Raw genomic sequence first — 11,460 nt, 5'->3', positions numbered from 1 at the left:
GATGTATTCTCTGGATGTAACTTGGTGTTACAAAACTATAAAACACATTTTAGTGGCCAAATAAATTTAGGAAACCTTTCTTAATATAGTGGGAATTCTCTGAGCCTTTAAAATTGATGTTCACTGTGAATTTAAAGGAGGAAGAAAGCATGTGTTCTTTTCCCCAACCAACGTTAATGACAGAATCTCCCCCATCCTGTTTCCTGACCCCAACTGCAGAGGGCTACAAGTCTGGTTTTCCGAAGAACTGACTTTGTAAAATAGTGTGCCAAAGTGCTGTGTGTCACAAAGGAGGGTAATTATCACTTATTAAACCCACTATATGCCAAGTACTTTCATAAATGTTCATTTATTTACTTTTTCAATTCTTTGTGGTAGTCCTTTCATCCATGTTTATATGATGAAGAACTTAAGGGTCAAATAGGTTAAGAAACACAGTTCATAGGAAAGTAGCCTGGACTCAAGCCTACCTGTACCTGTCGAGTTCCGATTGTTCACTACACTTTACTGTGTGTCTTAGGAGATGTGGTCGCAGTCCAGACATGGGCTGAGGGAGCAGTGTCCTCTGCTGCAGATCACTGGGGCTGCACTGAGACCTCCGCAAGCCAGCAAGAGGCAACATGGTGGCTTGTGTCCAGCGATGGCTTCCCTATGTCTTGCTTTTTTCTCTCTCCCATTCTTGAGATTTCTGCAATGGCTTCCTCAATACTCTGGCAAAAGGGTTATTTCTGGGTCTGTAAACAAGACCTGTGGGGCTTCTGCTTTTTTGGGAGACCTGATTCAACCAAGTATCTTCCAATATTTGGTTCCACTTTTGGAACGGAAAATTTCCCAGCAGAGAGGAGAAAGCTTAACTGGATGGCAAGTTGAATGGGCAGTTGTTAGGCATGTCCACATCTTGAATGCATTTCCGTGACATCTGATTTACGTAGAGGGTTAGGTTGTGCTGTTCATGCTGTGACAGAGTCAGTGGGGTCATCTGGAAAGAATGGGGGTCTTGGAGTCCACCGTCCTCAGGATGAATTCCAGCTCCAGCACTTATGTGCTGCGAGGCCTTGGATATGGTACTTTATGTTCCTGGTCCTCACCTACCTTGCAAGGTGCCCAGAGGATTAAATTAGGCAACGCATGTGTGATCACTGGCACATAATGGGAGTTCACTGGGTGGTACAGTTATTGCTCACTGTCAGGGGTGTAATCTGTACACCTGAGCCATTTCTTTATATCTCAGAGTAGCTGTTCTTCACTGTCCTTGCTGAAATGGAGATCAAAGGAATGTTTCTGATGGTTATTCATGGAGGGGAGAGTCATCTGGCAGTTTGTAATCTTTTCTAGATTACTTCTCTCCACAAGGGGAGGCCAAGTTCTCAGCCAGATGATAAAGAGCAGGAGGCACTCCCCTTCCACACTGTCCTTCCACGGACTGAGCATAAGTGAAGTATGATGTGGTTTCAAGCTCCTCGTCTACTAACAGGTGCAAATGAGTAACCTATAACCAATTTCAAGGCCAGGAGTTATGGTTTACCTACATAATCTGTTTCCTGTACCTTAGATAATAGAAGAGGGGAATATGGAGTAGAGGGCAGAGAGGTTGAGAAAGGATCTCATGGTTGAGGATATCTCATGCAGACTGTATCTCATCCCTCTAACCTTCCATCTTCCCGGTGCTCCCTTCTATTCCCCCAATGTGATCTTTCCTGTACCTGGGGTGTTGGTGTCTCTAACCCTGCCCTTGAATGTCTCCACCTTTCTGTATAAACTGATTCTCAGCTCCATCTGTCTTTTCGTGTTTTGCAAATGCTGCCTGCTGCATAGGTTTCAGTTGATTACTGAACAGATTTTCCTTTGTTCAGTCATCTATTGCTTCCAAAGTGGCGATAGGATAACTCTGGTCTTCTTGGGTGGAGACAGGGAAGAGTGGAGTGTTTAAGCTCCAGTTTCACCATTTTTCAACAATGGTGGCTACGTCTGCATTTGCCTGAATTACCTCAAGAGGAAAATAAGATGAACTTCTCCACAGAGGGGCATTCTAGGGATCCAGCAGTCACAAAGAAGGACCAGTCTGCTCTGTAAACAGAACCAATGCCTGACAAAATCTAGAAGACAACATGAATGAAAAATAATAAAACACTGATTGATACTCACATGCAGCGCTCACACATGTTTTCTCATGGAACACCACCACCACCACCACCAAAAACACCCACCACCAAAACAACAATTAAACTCCCATGATTTCCTATGTAAACACTTCTGTAAAATTTTGAAATCAAATTTGTAAGTGCACGAATGATTTCAAAGCACAAAATGAAAAAGAAAAACCAAAATAAGATGGAAGTGATAAGAGACTTAAGGATAGAACTATGAGACTTCGATAGACATTTTAAAAGAGGGACAATGAAACAAATCAGCATCTGCAAGGGATCACTGGGTTCTGGGGTGAATTGATAAGAAAATAACCAATACTTTAAAGTGAGGGAAGACGAGGAGAAGAGGAACGAGGGTACAGAATCAATCTCATTTTTTCTTTCTCTCTGAAAATTAGATCAGATTAGGAATATGTAATATAAATGCTAAACGAACAGTGGCAAAAGAGAAGGTACTCACTGACTTACTGTAAGGCAATATCAAATACTTACGTAGAACTAAAAGCAATAATCCATTTCAGTAAAACTAGGATCCTGGAATGGAGGAAGAAGAGGAAATAGGCTTGTCTTATTGGGGTAGAGCAAGGGGAGGGAAGGAAGGGAGGAAATAGTTGGTGTACTGTTTTTTCAGAAGAATAGAGTGTTTTGTGATTATGAGAACAGGGAAAAAGAAGGTGATCACCATGAGATGTAACAATACTGTATTTTGCCATGTATAATGTGTTCCCATGTATAATGCGCACCCACGATTTTGGCCCAAACTTTCAGGGAGAAAATCTTTCGTTTTAATTTTTTAATTCAAATTTTTATTTGTTTACATTTAGGTACCTATTTTTTGTATTATAAAGAAATTTTAGCATACATTTTTTAACATATTATGGTATAAGAAATTTTATGTAACAAATAATTACAAAACACAAGAACAGATATGAGGTACAAGAACCTCATATGTACCAGTAACCATTTGTTATAAACCAGTAACAAATTTACTATATGTATCGTAGAAGACAAAGAGCTCTTCCATTTCAAGTTCGTTGTAAGTTTAACAAAATCAATGGTCATATCCCAGGGTATTATTTTGCATATGGATATCGTTATTGATTTCTAGAGTTACACTTTTAACTCATAAGCATAAATAAAAGAATTAAAACATTTATATAGATATGAAATTAGTACTACCCATGTATAATGCGCATCCTTATTTTTCCCTCACAAATTTGGGCAAAAATGTATGCATTGTATGGCAAAATACGGTAATAGAACTTCCAAATTAGTGGGGAATCATCATTAAACAAGAAAGAGAAAAGTGAATACTAATTTTAATAAATTAATAAAATAACAGAAACAAAGAAACTAGGAAGAAGGAATAGATCAAGATAAAAAGTTGAATTAAATGAAATGAAAATAAACATAGTAGAAATAGTGAGTCAATCTAAGAGCTGATTGCTAAAATGTCCACTAAAAGTAAATAAACTCACTGTCAGTCTTATTAGGAAAAAGATCAAACATTAAAGAGAAAGTACCGTAGCCATTAGCCAAGATGCAAGAGATAAAAACAACCGGAGAATACTACATACAACCTCTAGGGGGCACTGTGGTGTGTTCTGCAGACATCCCCTTCAGGACTGGGACTCATTATCTCTTTCTGGGGAGTGTTGGTGGCTGATGGCTCACAGATGTCTCTCTCTCTCCAGGAATTGCTTTTGGCCAAGGGGGCTGTCTTGCCCCCATTACCATCCAGTGTACATGGTCCGGTAGGTATTGGAGACAGCTTACATCTCAAAACTAGTTGATACAGAAATATAACATCCCCGTCCTTTTATCTCATTTTGGGACAGCTCTGAAGGGCCTTAGCTCCTAGTGGAATAGCCACAGCCAATATTGCTTTACAGTTCACTTACTCCACCTGCTCAATCACGTCTTCCATACTTTCTTACAGGTACTTTTTCTGACTGCTCTTTCCAATAAATCTTCTTCACACAAATCTTCATTTTAGAGTCTATTTCAAGGGTACCTGGTTTAAGATATAGCCGTCGGACAAGAAAATGAAAATCTAGAGAACATGGACAGTTTTCTATGAAAAACTAAATTATTGGAAAGGATGCTTATTTTCACCATTCTCATGTTTCCAAATATTAAAGTTTACTGAGGTGTAATTTATATAAAAAAATTGTACCCATTTTAAGAGCACAGATTGATAAGTTTTGACAAATGTGTACATTCATGTAACCACCAACACAATAAAAATATAGAGTATTTCCATCACCCCAAAAAGGTTCCCTTATGTTTCTTTCCAGCCGACTCTTATCTTCTCACCTCTTGCTTCAAATAACTACTGATCTGTTCTTTATCATCATAGACCCGGTTTCTAGAGTATGTACAGTAAGTACTCTTTAGTGTCACACTTCAGTTGCTTAGTACAATGTTTTTGAGATGTGTCCCTATTTGTCACAGAGCTTTCCTTCTTTCTTTCCCTTCTCTCAAAGATCAGTCCTGCACTGCTTATTGTCTTGTCTAGTTACTGAAAATAGTTGTTTTGTGTATTTTGTCTAGTTCTGTAGTTCTTTAAAGCATGATGATGTCTGGTGTCGGTACTGTTCATGGATGGAAGTAAAATCCATCCCCATTCTTATTGAATGTTTTCTTAAAAGCTGTAGAAAATACTCTATGAATGAAAGGAATTCAGTGATTTAAATACAGGTGAAAAGGAGATAAATTGGTCTCCATTTGCTGATGTTTAGTTTATCTGAAAAACTAGAGATCTACTAACAATATTTTATAATAAAAGAATTTTGCGTAAATATAAGATAAAAACATAACATTAATTGGTTTTCATTGGCCTAGTAATAAGCAACTAGACAGGGAAATGGGGAAAATATACTATTTTTAGTAGTCACAAAATCTATAAAAAAATTAAGAATAAATTTTATAAGCAAGGCTAAGATTATATTAAAAAACAATTCTTTTTAAAATAATGTGTTATTTTTCAATTACAGTTGACATACAATGTCATATTAGTTTCAGTTGTACAACATAGTGATTAGACATTTATATAACTTGCAAAGTGATCACCCCAATAAATCTAGTACCCATCTGATACCATATATAGTTATTATAATATTATTGACTATATTCTTTATGCTATACTTTACATTCCCATGACTATTTTGTAACTACCAGTTTTTACTTCTTAATTCCTTCCTCTTTTCCCTCCGTCTCCGCCAACTCCCCTCCCATCTGGCAAGCATCAAAAATATTCTCTATATCTATGACTTTGTTTCTGTTTTGTTTGTTTATTTATTGTGCTCTTTAGATTCCATGAATAAGTGAAATCATATGGCATTTGCCTTTCTCTGTCTGACTTATTCCACTCAGCATAATACCCTTTAGGTCCATTCATGTTCTTGCAAATGACAAGATTTCATTCTTTTTTATGGTTGAGTAATACTCCATTATATATATATATATATATATATATATATATATATATATATATATATATATATATATATATAACACTTCTTCTTTATCCATTTATCTATTGATGGACACTTAGATTGCTTGCTTCCATTATCTTGGCTATTGTAAATAATGCTATAATGAATCTATGGTTGCATATGCCAATATTTGAAATCAGGGCTAAGCAAATGGAAAGAAATACTGTGTTCTTCCATGAAATTACTTAATATAAAAATATCTAAAATTCAAATATGATCATGCCACTTTTCTACTTCAAGCTCATTATTCACGGCTGTTCTTAGACTGCTCCCTTAAACATGTTTAAACCTCAAAAATATTTCTCCAATACACCCCTTGTGTTCATCATTACTATTTTCATCTAGTATTTGCTGTGGGAGCTCCTTTTATTCTTTAACTTGATATTCAGTAATTATTATTATTGTCCTTATTCAGATCTCATCATCCATTTATCCATCTACCCATTCATTCATTCAAAAAATAGATGCTTGCGGTGGCAATTTAGAGAACAGATGTGAGGGTGCCAGGTGAGATAGGAATTAGCCTGGTTGTGAGACTGTCATAGAACAGTCTCAGAAAATGATAAGAGGTCTAGGAATAGATAGCAGATATATATTTGGAATGTATTTAAAAAGAAAAAAAAGATAGCAGCCCTTAAAGGCTAATTGGATGCCAATATTGTTCCACTCCAGTGTGGTTCCCAGGATTTTAACTTAGAAGATTGGTGAATACTTTCAAGGCCTTCACTTGTTGGACAGGGTAAGTTCAATGATTGCACCCTCCTGTAGAGTCCTTTAGGCAAACATATATTAATGTATTAGTAAGTATTCTTTGGCTTAATATCAAAACTAGCTTCTGCTTCATCAAAAGGTACAGCATTCCTTTATCAGCTTCAGAGCTTATATTTTGAAAGTCTAAATAGTAGAAGAATATAACAGTTGAGAAGTTTACAGTTCTGAGGGATCAGTTCGATGTAATATAATCTGGAATAGAATTGCCTGGGCCGTAATCAAATCTCAGCTTACCACTTACCAGCTCTGCTTAACCTCTCTGTAAGTCAGCTTCCCCGTCAGCAAAGTGAAGATAGGCAGTATGATGGCATGGGGTTTTGTAAATATTTGATGAGATAATGCATGTAAAACTCTTAGCAAAATACCTGGCTCATAGCTGAAAATTCCTCGATTGTTATTGTAGCTATTATTATTTATAATGGATAAAAGTATTTAAACATTTCCAAAAATAAAGTAATAAATCCAGACCGCTGTCTAGACTGTCAATATGATTTTGTGTATGTTAAGTTGATAAACATGAATACTGTGCAGTTGGTTCCTATTGGTTATTTCTTATTTTCAGAGAATTCCTTACAGTGGTAAAACATACATAATATGAAATTTACTATTTTTGCTATTTTTAAGTATACAATTCAGTGGCATTAAATGCATTCACAAGGTTATGCAACCGTCACTACCATCCATCTCCAGACCTTTTTCAGCATCTCCTGCTGTCAGAGAATTTAACCATCACCCTTCTCCAGAGTTTCAAAGAGATACTTGTAAATGAATTTTAGCTTTTTGGAGATAAATGCAAGTATTAACAGACAACATTTTTAAAGTGTGATGTTCCTTCTAAATGTTTGATGCTTTTCTTACTTTGTGATTCAAAGGTGTTGACTTCGACTTCCTGCCCCCTCTATGGTCCTAGAGACATGGAGTAAGCTGGATGTTTGATATACTTTGGACAGCTCATTTGATTTACATATCGTAGCTGAGAAAGGATTTCTCACACCTGTTCTCTAATCCCTAGAGTCATCTGGCCCCCGCTCTTCCCATGAACATCTTCCCAAAGCAAATGAAATCAGTCCCTCTTATATTCAACTCCCCGCCTACCAAAAAGAGGGCAGTTCCAAATCCCAGGACTGTTTTTTCCTCAGCAATTTTGGAAATACGTACTATAAAATTTTCCATCATTTACTTTGTCTGCTCTTTGCATTTCTTACCTTAATTCCTCTTTACATAATTATCCCCAACATGATATTATGTCCAAAATAGGATTCATATTTTTCCATCAAATCTGCTCTTCCTCTAATGTCCCTTATTCCCATAATTGGTAAAATCATTTCTCTACTCTACTGCTCATGCCAGATACCTGAGTTTAACAGGCAAAGGGTGATTCCATCTCTCTTGGCAGTGATTGGCTCAGGAATTGACATGACCCATTTTGGACAACATGATCTAAAGAGGGGTCTACTAGGGTGTGGTATGAGCCTGAATAGTTGTTTTTTTTTTTTTTTTTTTTTTTTTCTGTTTTGTAATGCAAGTGTCTGATGTAAGCTTTGATTGCTGAAGCATCAGTTTCAAAGAGGCCTCCACTTCCATGATGGCTATCTATCTCCAATAAACAGATTTCCAGACAAAGCACTGAAGAGCCAGGTCATCTCCCCACACTGGGGCTCCTTTATTTTAGAAATCTCAGTTGATTTCAATAAATGACGATCTGGCCCACTTATTTTTTCTATCCCCAAGCTTTAAATTCTCTTATGTTTTAAATTCACCAATAAAGAGTGACCCTTAACACCCTAAGACTCCATCCTCAACCCCAACAAAAGCAGAACCCCAGGCCTCTGTACAGGTTCTCTCTCTCACTCTTTCCCTCTCTCGCTCTTTCTCTCTCGCTCTCTTCTCATCTTGCTGTGTGGTCCCAGGTATGCTATGTAATTTCCAGGTCCTACGAGTAAAAATACCTTTATTTTTATCCAAGCTTCCTGATGGTTGTTGGTGAAGGGCATCTTGCAGTCATAACGGGACCCGCAGGGCTGGCCCAGCCACAGTGTTGGGTATTGGTAGGTTGAGACCAGCACAAAACATAGGAGCTTCTAGTCAAGTTGTCCTTATTTCTGGGTATCCTCGTGAAAGTAATCCCTCTCCCTTCCGCTGAGCACTGTTGCATGTAAAAGTCCAGAAGTTTGGCAGCATCTCCCCGGCCACCTGAGGATGAAATTGAGACATGGATTCAGGCTCCATGGATACGCTAGCTTTCAGTTGAGGTAATGCATTTCCTTTCTAGTCCTAGTTGAGTTCTCTTATTTGTTGTGGGAGCCATCCTAACTGATACAACATTTTAAAGGCTGAATTTTAAAAAGTTTTGCCACTGGATTGGGTGAATTTTTAGGTGTCTGAAAAGTCATTTATGCCAATCTACATGCTATTTTCTATGATTATTTACACACTTAGGACTTTTGCATTACCCCAAATCAAGATTGATAATATAGTAGTGATGTAGTCTTGTTTGCATTAATTTGAGGAAACCATCTCTTTCCCTTCTTCAAACAGTCTGCAGACTGGGAGTAAGAGAATGAGTTCCTTAACCTCCTATCTAGAGCATTCTAACATGAGCTGTGGCTTGCCTTCCTTCTTTAGCACGGAGCATAGATTTTTTTGAAGGTTTTTATATTTGCTTTTTAGGGAAATTTAATTGTATGTATATGGCTCCTCATGGCTTAGCTTTGCGACTCTCTTCCCATTATTTTCCCTAGTGGTGGTGTATCTGCCCCTTCCACCTCGTCCCATCATCCCAGGGGCAATGAGCTACTGGGCGCATGTTGTCTAATCCTAGACTATGACTTAGTAGAGAAAGTGGACTTGAAAGAATTCAGGCAGTCAGTTCTGGTTCTGTGTTCGGGTAGGAGGATACACTGCCCTAGCCATCACGCTCTAGCTTACATTGTATTTCTAAAATACTTGAAATTGTTCAAATATGGCTACATATTTTGTGCAACATGCAATGATTTTGCATTAATTTTGTTTCCCCAGATAGGCTGTAAGTAGCTTGAGAGGAAAAAAAAATGTTAGTTGTGTTTCTGAAACTCACTCAACAAAGATATAATATGTTGATTTATTGATTTCTGTTACCTAGAGATGGACTGATTATGGACTTGGCTTATATTTCTAAGTGATTTGTCTTGTCTTTTAGTTCTTTGCACATCTTACTTCCTTCTCCATTTAGCCAATACTCCAAGAGCCATCAATTTGACCACTCTCTTTCAGCACCATCCGCTTTTTTGTTTCCTTGATTTGCTTAGCAGACATCCAGTCTTGGATCCAATCAACCAGCAGCTTTTTCTGCTGTTTTCACCACATTGGTTGAGCCCTTTGGAGAAAAATCATATGTTGGTAGAGATGAGGACCCAAGAAACTTCCGATCTCCATCTTCAGTTGGGTCCTAACTCTGCTTGGCATACGCTTCTCTTATGTACCTTTCATTAGTGCTTCCTTCTAGTCCCAGGGAACCTCTTCCAGCTGTACAGTTCTTCCCGAGGTCCCCTTCCTCACCTCTTTCTCTCTGATGATGATAAACTGCACAGAAGAATAGTGGCCTCATGAACATATTCCTCACCTCTCTGCCCATATTTCTCCTGGTAACTCTCATCCTCAACATGTCCATCTTGTTGGAAAGAAAGTGACTCCTCACCTCCTCATTTTCCTCCAGTTTAAGGCCAATCTCTCTACCCGTGCCCTTGCTTCTTTCCCTTCATGCCTTTCTGGGCTCTTGCTCCATAAGTTAATCACTTTCTTTCCTGATTTATTAACTCATCCCTCTCTTCATCCTTCTCTTCAGTGTAAAATAAGATACAGATATCTTCTGCCCTGAAAAACCAGTTCTGTTTCTCTCTCTTGCCATGGGATGATGGATCAGACATTTTGACTGAGGCAGTTTGACAAATATTACTCTAAAATAGTAGTGTAAGCTATGAGATAGACCTAGAACTGGTTAGGTGACTGACTTTCAACTACATACACATATAAAGATGGGTACCAGCCAAAATGGGGAGAGTTTCCATGGAGCTCACAGGAGTACAAACAGCCAGGTCACATGGAACAAACAGTGTGGGGGAAACCTGTCCCCAGACCTCACCCTGGAACCTGGACCTCACAATTTCAGCTTGGCCCAGCCAATTTGCAGCTGGACTGAAGAACTGTGAGCAAGAAATAAAGCTCAATAATTTGTCATGTATTATTATTGCCACAATAGCTGACTACTACAAGCCTGGCACTTAAAAGTGGAGAAACAAGAGTCAAAGGATGGAGAAGAAATTGGCTCCCCTTCCTTCCATGACAAGAAGGTCATATTTCTGCCACTCTTCTGGTGGTCAAGTGAAGAAATTAATTGACCACAATAATGTTTATCTTAATGCATTGAAGTCCTTTCTTTCTAGTTTGCTTTCTTTGCATTCACCTTTCTTCCTTGTTTCATTCTTTTCTTCTTTTATCTGCTTTCACTATTGAACCCTTACATTTTGTTGGGCACTAGGACTATAAAACAAATAAGATGTATCTTCTGGTTTAAATGGGGAAATGGATTGAAAACAAATAGTTGATCTGCATGCAAAAGGCCCTGTAATAAAGTTGTATATAGGAGGTAATTTTATATAGATGGTAGAAGAAAAGGGAGAGATCAGCTCTGAGTATCGCTGCTGGCAGTCGCTGAACACCTGTGCCACGCCCTGCCTAGGAGCAGAGCTGATCAAAGATGCAGCCCCTGCCCTTGCTCCTTTCGCGCTTTCTGGAGTGTAGTCATTCACTTCTGTGATTGCACCACACTCTCTGTACTCTGGGTTCTTCACACACGTTACAGCCTCTCCTGCAAATCTTCTTTCTCTCTTTACCTAGCCACCAACCTTTCCCAAGGGACACCTTCTCGACATTTAGGAGTAGGTTGATTTCCTTTCCAGATGCATTCATAGCACTTGATATGTCTCTTCCTATAATATGTCATACTTGTATTACTAGATAAATGTCTGTTTTTGCTACTTAGCCAACTAGTTCGAAACCAAGCTGCC

Source organism: Rhinolophus ferrumequinum, chromosome 5, assembly GCF_004115265.2.
Source record: "Rhinolophus ferrumequinum isolate MPI-CBG mRhiFer1 chromosome 5, mRhiFer1_v1.p, whole genome shotgun sequence".
Taxonomy (NCBI): Eukaryota; Metazoa; Chordata; class Mammalia; order Chiroptera; family Rhinolophidae; genus Rhinolophus; species Rhinolophus ferrumequinum.
The sequence above is the reverse complement of the archived record's forward strand: the minus strand, read 5'-3'. Positions refer to the sequence as shown.